This window comes from Peromyscus leucopus, unplaced genomic scaffold (genome assembly GCF_004664715.2).
Source record: "Peromyscus leucopus breed LL Stock unplaced genomic scaffold, UCI_PerLeu_2.1 scaffold_147, whole genome shotgun sequence".
Lineage (NCBI taxonomy): Eukaryota > Metazoa > Chordata > Mammalia > Rodentia > Cricetidae > Peromyscus > Peromyscus leucopus.
In genome coordinates, this window is record NW_023504633.1 from 58,198 (window position 1) to 68,062 (window position 9,865).

General features: G+C 50.0%; 1 pseudogene; it reads right to left on the minus strand.

The window, feature by feature from the left end:
* Positions 1-208: 208 nt before the first annotated feature.
* On the minus strand, positions 209-9,567 carry LOC114690488 (annotated as a pseudogene).
* Between the last annotated feature and the right edge of the window lie 298 nt (positions 9,568-9,865).

Sequence of the window (9,865 nt, forward strand, 5' to 3'; positions counted from 1 at the left end):
GACTGGTACTGCAGGTGTGATGATACCTCAGGGGAGGTGGCGTCCTGAGCGGTGGCCCCATGGTGTGCAGAGTGGAAATCATGCCTGGCCGAGCCCTCCGGGCACCAGCCTCAGTCACTACCCACTGAGGACTTAAAGACATTTCTTCCATGGCCGTGGTCTCTGGAACGAGAGTCCAGAATGGGAAAGGTCCTGCTTAAACATCAGTCTAAGGATCACTGTCTTTGGCCAGAGGTTCAGAGTCCAAACTGCTACAGAGGGTATCTCTCCAGTGTTCCTCGGGACCTTCTGAGTTGACCCTTCAGCCAGAGGACAACACCAGCCAAGATGAGCAAGACAGGCACCTTCACAAACACCAGGAGTATGTAGTGGGTCCTATGAGGAAGACACAGCCATCAGGGTCCCATGCCTTTGAGCCCCACTATGCCCCATCCCCCAACACTGGGAAGTCAACAGCCAGCTCATCACAGCCCGAAACTGAAGGCCCACATCCTACTTGAAAAATTCCCCAGAGACCTTCTCCAAGGTCCACCCAACCATGAGGGCCCCTCAGTGACTCCAGGTGGTCTTGGTGTGGCCTGTTCCCCGTCCTTTCTTCTAGGGTTCTTCTCCATAGATTCCTGTATCTCGGCAGAAACCTGGAGCTCTCTGTATCTGGGTTGTGTTTGCTTACTTTGCCCTCAACATTGGCAAATTCTCCCCTGCCCAGCTCCCGAGATAAGACTGGACCTTATGGGACCATCTCTCTCTTTGGCTGCCATGATCCCACCAGGGCTGGGTAGTGATGGACAGACAGTTCTACAGAACAGTTTTCTGGTGGGGCTGGAATGGGACCATGGTGGGTGGGAAGTATCAGGGACAAAGATGGCCTTGGGACCTTGAATCTTGACTATGACAATCACTGGCACCTGGTGATAGAGCATGGGCTTGGCATTCCCGTAGGAGGAACCCATGTAGAGGAAGGAGAAAGCACCTCAGGACTCACCTCTTGTGCAAGTCAGAAGACATCATGTATGCACTGCTGTCCACAGTGGGCAGAGCGGAAGGTAGCTTAGAAGAAGACGTGGTATCTTTTCCCACTAGACACAAGCAAAGATGGCCATAGGTTATGGAACAGATTGGGGGTGGTTCATGCATGGCTCACAATGGCATCCCATCCAACCAGCCTCACTGGGTATCTTAGTCAGGGCTACTGTTGCTGTGATGAAACATGACCAAAACAACTTGGGGAGGAAAGGGTTTATTTGGCTCACACTTCCACATCCCTGTCCATCACTGAAGGAAACCAGGACAGGAACTCAAGCAGGGCAGAAACCTGGAGGCAGGAGCTGATGCAGAGGCCATGGAGGGGTGCTGCTTACTGGTTTGCTAACCATGGCTTGCTCAGCCTTCTTCCTTCCTTCCTTAAATAATTTCTTTATTCTTTCTTTTCTAAAATAATTACATGTACATTGTGTCTTGCCTGCACGCATGTCTTTTGTGAGGATGTCTAATCCCCTGGAACTAGAGTTATAGACAGCTGTGAGCTGCCAGGTGGGTGCTAGGAACTGAACCAGGGTCCTCTGGAAGAGCAGACAGTGCTCTAAACTGCTGAGCTATCTCTCCAGCCCCCCATCCTGCTTCTTATAGAACCCAAGACCAGCAGCCCAGGGTGGCACCACCCACAATGGGGCTGAATCCTCCCCCATCAATCACTAATTAAGAAAATGCTCTACAGGCTTGCCTACAGCCCAATCTTATGGAGGCATTTTCTTAACTGAGGTTTCATCTTCGCCAGTGACTTCTCTAGCTTGTGCCAAGTTGACATAAAACTGTCCAGCACATCAGGAGACCTTTCTTCCCCTGGATTAGGAAGCCCGTCTCTTGATACAGTCCTTTGGCTTCTTTTAAACCATCTGATTCCCCATATAATCATTTCCTCCATCAGTTTTATTAATAGAAGATATGACAGAGAGAATCTAGAAATGAAGGAGGGAGGAAGACTAGTTTATTCTGGAGGAGGAGACACACCATAGTCTCTTTCCCATTTGTTTTGGCAGTGGGCAAGAATCTTTGTTCCTTTCCATTCAAATAGTATCTGAGTAAGGTTCAAGGACAGATGATTCTCAGCTGATCTGCCACAAGTTTCTAGTGGCTAGAGTGGCGAGTAGCAGAGGGACTCCTGAAGGTGGCTGAGCGAGAAGGCACATGCCAGTTCAATCACGAATGACTATGAGGAAGGAAATGTTAGGGGGGAAACGATGGGGTGTCTTGCAGTGGGTGGCTGGGTCATGGCTTCCTGAGTCCAGCTGGGCATGAGGCATCCCTGGCTCACAGCTGTCCTTTGGGCTAGCTCTTGAGGTTCCGGGTTTTAATCACGCTTGGAAGCTGGGCAGAACTCTGGGGAGCTCCAGTCCTTGCAGCCCTCCAAAGAGGTCACAATCAGCCTACAGGCTGGTGTCCCCAACCGCCTTGGACACTTAAAGCTCAGCATGGGGCACATTCTTTGGCTACTCTGTCTTTTGCCTACATGTCTCATTCAATCCCCTTTCTGTCCCCACACAGCTCAGCTTCCTCTGGGTGGTAAACCTGAGGAAATCTTTTGGGGGTGGCCCTTTATGTACCTCACTTCCCCTAGGGGGCAACGTCCACACCTCTCTCTCTCACTGGTTTCAGCCCTGCCATCCCATGGGCTACTTCCAGTGCCAGCACTGTTTGCCCGCTGCCTTCTCAGGAGCCCGCATGGTTGCTGGGCTGAGGAAGATCTGAGCATGACTAGTTTGGGTGGAAGGGGGTGCTGATTTTCAGGCACCAACAGAAGCTCCTGGAGTCCTTCATTGAGGCTGAGGCAGGGAGAAGCCAGGAGAACCAGGGATGTCTCTGATTCTGATTTAGTAGCCGAAGCCTCTGGTTCTCTAGCATCCACTAATCACTTGCAAGCCTCCTGGGTCTTCCTTACCCCATGCTTATTCTTCTGCAGTCAGAAAAAGCAGAAGTGGTCACCCAGAAAGTTCAGTCCTCCAGCGTGGCCAGAGTCACTGTGGTTTGGCTAGGCCCAGGCTTCAACCCGGGGCCCTTTCCCATGCATGCCTTAGCCCCACTGTCTCCTGGAATGACAGGTGAAGGGTACAAGAAAACTAGAAACCTCTCAGCCTGCTGTGCTGAGGACTTCTTAGGCATCTGAGACCGACCCAAGACTCCAGTGGAAGAATGTGAGTTTCCAGGGCTGTGTGCCTCCAGGACAAACAGGACAGCAGAACTGGGCCATGGGTCACAGAGCGAGATGCCAAGCCCCAGCCCCACACCAACATCTGCCAGTCAGGACACACATCAGCTGGGTTCCTTGAGAAGACCTCCGGGGCTGGCATCGGTAAAAGTGTTGGGCTGCTTGCTATTCTTCCCTTACTTCTGTCACCGCCCTGTCCATCTGTCTGTCTGTCTGTCTTCTAGGCTCTCAGTCCTGTCTTCTTAGTCTTTGTGGCCCCAAGCACCAGAGCCTTGTGGTACCCATAGGAAAGCGCTTACCTGAGTAAACGGTCACTTTAACTCTGGTCCGCGGTCGGTTCCAAATCGTTCAATACCACACCAGTAAGTGTCGGTGTCGTTTTGCTTGAGCATCTCATGGTAACCAGGGCGAGTTGTCCCTCCAGTTGTCCCTGATGGACAAGCGGCCGCTCCTCCTTTCTTTCTCCGACCCATTGGTTCGAATGAGGACCCTGCAAGTGCTCCAGTTTTGCTCCGCGACACCACCACTTGTTGTTCCCCTGCCATCTCGAGCTATAGCGACACAGCACAGTCACGACCCCTTTCTGGGCCTCTCACCAACGCTGGGCCTTGGAATAGAGAGACAGCCTGCAAAACAGAAGGGCAGGATACGGCCTCTGCTCCTCTAAGCAGAAGGATTAACCGAGGGTCCTCCACTCCAGCCGCCCTGACCCGCTTGAATCCTCACATCTGTTTCCTCTGAGGTCCAGTTTGTTATTAACCCACCCCACCCGACCCCCCCACCCCCCACTCCCACCGCATGCCATGCCCTGGCCTCTCCAGATTCCATCTTCCCCAGGCCTCCTGCATCATGGGACACTTCTTTTCCATGTCCTCTGCAACATGAATCTTTTTTTTTTTTTTGGTTTTTCAAGACAGGGTTTCTCTGTGTAGCTTTGTGCCTTTCCTGGAACTCACTTGGTAGCCAGGCTGGCCTCGAACTCACAGAGATCTGCCTGCCTCTGCCTCCCCAAGTGCTGGGATTAAAGGTGTGTACTACCACCGCCGGCTTTTTTTTTTTTTTTTTTTTTTTAAGATTTATTTATTTATCATGTATACAGAAGAGGGCGCCAGATCTGATTACAGATGGTTGTGAGCCACCATGTGGTTGCTGGGAATTGAACTCAGGACCTCTGGAAGCGCAGTCGGTGCTCTTAACCTCTGAGCCATCTCTCCAGCCCTGCAACATGAATCTTAAAAGGTCTTAATAAAAACAAACCTGGGGCCAGGTATTGGGGTGAACACTGGAAGATCAGAGAGACAGAACAGGCCACAGCCAACCTCACCTCGCCAACTTCTCATCCGGAATGGATCTCAGCTGAACTGCTGCTAAAAGCCTAAAAGCTTAACCAGCTCTAGTTCCTGGTCCTTACACCTTATATACCTTTTTGCTTTCTGCCTCACTTCCTGGGATTAAAGGCGTGGGTCACCACGCTAGCTGTTTCCAATGTGGCTTTGAACTCACAGACGGATCTCTGCCTTTGGAATGCTAGGATTAAAGGTGTGAGTGCCACCATTTTCTGGCCTCTATATCTAGTGGCTTTTCTGTTCTCTGACCCCAGATAAGTTTATTAGCGTGCACAATATATTGGGGAACACAATATCACCACAGTCCTCTGATCGCCTCCTCAGACTATTCCACTCTGTGACTCTTCCCTTTCCTCTCTCCGGATCTTAGAGTAGCCAGTGGCATGCTGGGAAATGTTTAACAATCTTTCTCTCTTATTAACATCTGCCAGTCTCTGTGGTATCAATGTCCACACTGTGACTGGCATCAGGCTATCCTTGAATACGGAGCTGAGCTGAGATGTCTCAAACCAACTCCTATGAGCCGTTGTGAGCTGGTTCTTCATGTGTCTGGGGAAATCCAGGACGTGAGCTAGTTCCCTCCAGTCATGACAAAAATGCCCGACAAGCAACCTAATGAAGGAAGGAATCTGGTGGTGGGAATATGAGGTGACTGGTCACATTGCATCTGCCATCAGGAAGCAGAAATGAATGCTGGTGCTCAGTTGGCTTTCTCATGAAAAGAAAATATTCAGTTCAGATTCCCAACCCACAGCACGGTGCTACTCATATTGAGGCCCATCTTCTCTCCTCGTGTACGTCCCTGGAAAGACCATCACAGGTATACAAAGATGTGTGTCTCCTGGGTGACTCTAATCTGACCATGAAGCGTCACACCAGGACCCTCTCTCTAGCCTCCACAGAGGGAATGCTCATGTCTTGGTTCTAATGAATGCCTACAATCTGATGACTTCCATGTGACACATGTAGCCCATGCTCTCCTTGGTTTTAGACCATCATATGAACGCCCCCATATCTCACCACCTCTCACATACACAGCACTCTGCTTCCTCTCTCCAACAAGGAACAGAGGAACCAGAGCCACAAACCGGTTGGAAGTATCTATGTGGAATGTGTATCCTGCTGGTATGTGAAGTGATTCCAGTGACGTTGACTAGACACAGATACACTCTGTCTGTACAGTGACCCCTTGTTCTCAGGCACCCGGAAGCAGACACAGAGGCAGAGAGCAACAATGCAAGCCTCTCTTGACTCTCTCAGCCCTAGACTTTGGTCTGTGAGTGGGGCAGGTTTGCACAATATGCTGGGGCCACCGCTCACACCTCGGACCTTCTCCGTAGACTAACTCAGTTTGTCCCCCCTCCCGCCCCCAATTCAGTTTTTATTTGATGTCTGCATCTATGGTTGACAGACTTCTTCACAGACTGTTGATATTCTTCTTTTTGAGACTGGGTATCATGTGTAGCTCTGGCTAGCCTGGGACTCACTACATCAGTGGTTCTCAATCTTTCTAATGCTTCCACCCTTTAGTACAGTTCCTCATGTTGTGGTGATCTCAACTGTGAAATTATTTTTGTTGCTACTTCATGACTAATTTTGCTACTGTTATGAATCGTAACATAAAATACCTGTGTTTTCCAATGGTCTTAGACAGCCCCTTGGAAAGGAATGTTTGATTCCCCAAATGGGTCATGACCCAAAGGTTAAGAACCACTGTACTACATAGACTAGGCTGGCCCTAAACTCACAGAAATATGCCTGCCTCTGTCTACTAAGTGCTGACTGTTGACATTCTAGTACCTAAGCTGTTAATATGTGCCCTCACTTGGAAAAAGGAGGCCAGTGAGTGGATCCATGGGTAAAAGCACTTGTGGCACAAGTTTTGAAATCAGAGTTCAACCCCCGCAGCCCATGTAAAGGTGAAAGGAGAAAACTGACTCCACGAAGCTGTCCTCTGACCTCCACACAAGCTCTGTAGCACACATGTCCACACCAAAGAAAATTAACAACATAGAAAGACCCTTCGGTGAGCATGTGTGTAGTTTTAAAAAGCAAAAGAATAAAGGCATTTGCAGGTGTGATTAGGGATTTTGAGGTAAGATTGTCCTGGATTATTCTACGTGTCCTGATGAATGAGTGCCGGAACTGGCCTAGGTTTTGAAGGCTTTCTGCTGCTGGCCTTGAAGAGGAGGAGAGGCCCTGGGCCGACAGATGCATGGGGGTTTTTGGATGAAGCCTGGAAATGGATTGCTCTCCAGAGCTCCAGAAGGAACTCAACCTTGACTTTGGCCAGTGAGACCATTTTGGACTCTTGATCTTGGAACAGTAAGATGAGGTTGTGTTGTTCTGGGCTACTGAATTTGTGGTCACTTGTTATAGTCACCACAGGAGATGCATAAAGGATTCATTCAGCTGGACCACCTTGTAAACACTGAGCTCAGTCCACGCAGGAGCCTCGTTGGAGAAAGTGCATCTGCAACCATCTCTTCTTCCCTCCGAGAGTGGTCTGTCACCAGTTCAGCCAGCTGCACCCTGGAAATGCCGATGGGAACCACCTTCTTTGTATCTCTGCCCCCACAGCCCATGGGACATCATGACAGAGCAGAGAAAGTGTGAGCTCTGGCAGCAGATGGCCGTATCTACCATGGCGCTGTTGAGAAACCCTGGGTAAGTTACTCAACCTCTCTGAGCCTGCTTCCCTCTTTGCACGGCTGCCACGCCACTGTCAGCCATGTACTGGCTGTTATAAACCTCGCGTAACCGTCTAATGCTGGACACTGCGCTGTTTGGTCAGAGATGGCCCTTGTCTGGAACCTCGTCGGGTAGCAGTAGCATTCAGAAAGGTCCGGTGCATCCTTCTTCCAATTCAGACTGCTGCTGGGACCGGACTAAGTCTGTCTCCTCCTCAGCTGCACCCAGCATCTCAGCTGCTCCCTGCCCAGAGTGACGTAAAAAGCTTCATTTCTGGCATGGACGTCTTATTGCACTCTGGATTTAGTTTCTCATTAGTGTCATTCCCAGCTCCCCTTCAGTCGCCTGAACTTTTCTCTTTCCCTAACCCAATGCCTCCTCTTAAGGCTGCGGACTTAGTCCTGCCTGGAGAGTCCTTGTCCTGCTCACTCTCCACACCTCCTCCAGGCTGGCCTCCTTCCCAATGCCTTATCCTTTTCTTGGAGCTGCCTCTTCCTGTTGGCCCCCTGGCCTTTCATCTGGAGCCTGACTACTTCATTTCAGGTACCCATCTCTTTTCCTAACTTCCTCAATAAGTTTCTCAATCCCAAAGCACAGAGGTGCAGCGTTGACTTTCTCCCTCCCCAACCCCAGGGTCTCGCTCAGTTTCATGGTGGGTACCACTCGAGTTGTTAGTTATTTTTGTAAAGAATCTGTGCATTGTGGTCATACACACATCATTCTAGTTCTAGGATTAACATAGACGGTGGAGTGTAGGGCATTAACCTCAGTACTGATGTAACAGTAAACACCCGGAAAACTCAAAGGCCATTAACAGAGAATTAGATCAGGGATTTTGGATCTAGCAATAGCATAGTTAAAAAGTAAAGAGCAATGTCCAAACAATGACAGGAGAGATGTCCAAAGCACATTATGATTAGATTAACTTTTGAAGTTACCTAACAGGGTAGGTATGGTGGCATATGCCTTTAACTCCAGCATTTGAGAGGCAGACGCAGGAGGATCTTTGTGAGTTTGAAGCCAGCCTGGTCTACATAATGAGTTCCAGGCCAATCAGGGTTACACAATGAGACCCTGTATCAAAAAAGGGGTGGGTAGGTGGGTATCTGGAGAGATGGTTCAGTGGTTAAGAGCACTGGCTTCTCTACTAGAGACCTAGGTTCCAATCTGAGCTCCAACGTGGTAATTTGCAACCCATCCATAACTCCAGTTCCAGGGGATCTAGTAACTTCTTTCTAGTTTCTGCAGGCACCAGGCACACACATGATGTATTTACATACATTCAGGCAGAAACACCCATACACACAATAAAATAAAAATTAAAATCCCTTCTGTGAACAGTCTTAGTGTATGGCATCTTAAGTGTGTGAATGTGAGTGAGTGGATGATCGTTGAGGTATGGACAGAGTGTGACTGTATGTAGATGTGTGCCTTTGAGTGTACTAGTCAATACTGATGTGTGTGTGAGCAAATGTACAAGCCATGCACAGCTCACTCCTGTCCTCGGCCACTAGGAGACTCTAATGTTGAGATTTAGAGAGCAGGCAGCTGGGGCACTAGAGCTCAGATGTAAGCTAGGTCACGCAGGCATCCACATGGACAGTCATCACTTTACCATTTGCATTTCCAAACTCACACTTAGCCAGTGTCCCCTCAGTACCCTGCCCACTGAGCGCTCCCTCTGCACAAGTGTGCCATCCTCTCTAAGCCTGGAGCCCTTTTCCCAAGCCATGCCTTCTCCATGGAGTGCCTGCTCTGCTTGCTGCAAGGCTGTGAAGATCTGCCTCCTTCTGGGGCATGGAAGGAACAGGTCCAGGAGGACTTTCCGTAGCTCCTTCAGTGGTAGCATCTCCCTCCCCTTAGCTCCCTCCTCTTCTGCTGTGTTTCTTCCTGCTGTTAATTCCTATTCTAAAGTATGTCTCCCCCATCAGAGTATCTGGGATTTCTTTAACAGCCATCTCCATTTCCCCTTTCCCGTCATGACCCAGGTCCCGATGCATGCCTAGCATGATGTAGAACCTAGGGTCCTTTTGCTGAATGAAGCCGCAGAGCTTCCTTTCCCTGAAGGCGGCAGCTCTCCTGAAACCCAGGACAGAGCCCTCTGCCTCCTGCTCTGCACCTGCAGTCCCAAGCCTCCAGACCCTAGCTGAACATACCTGGGAAACTGAGAAGCAGCAGAGCTGAGGACAGCCACATGGTCCTGCCTCCTCACTCCACACCCTTGACCCACAGCCAGCAGCAAATCCAAATCCTAGCTGGATACCAAAGCACTGGAGAGTCCAGCTGACCTCTTCTGCTTGTCCAGGTTGCCTGTGAGTGTCTTACTCATCTGCTTCCTTTTATAGAGTGGGTATTTCCTGCTGTCAATTACTCAGCACAAGAGACATCGGTTCTTGGCAGAGCTGGGTCACTCAGCAGACACAAGGAGGCTAGGGAAAGCCTAGGCAAGCAGAGCAAGGGAGGCAAGCCTGTAGAGCAGTTGTGGGGATGGCCAGACTGTCAGGCCTTGGGTTAAGGAGCAGAGCACTCTGGGTATTAGGCCCAGAAATGATCTATGCTATAATGATGGGCCTAGCGGCTGAGTTCCCAGCACACCTGTTAGTAGGGTGTGCTCAGCACCCCT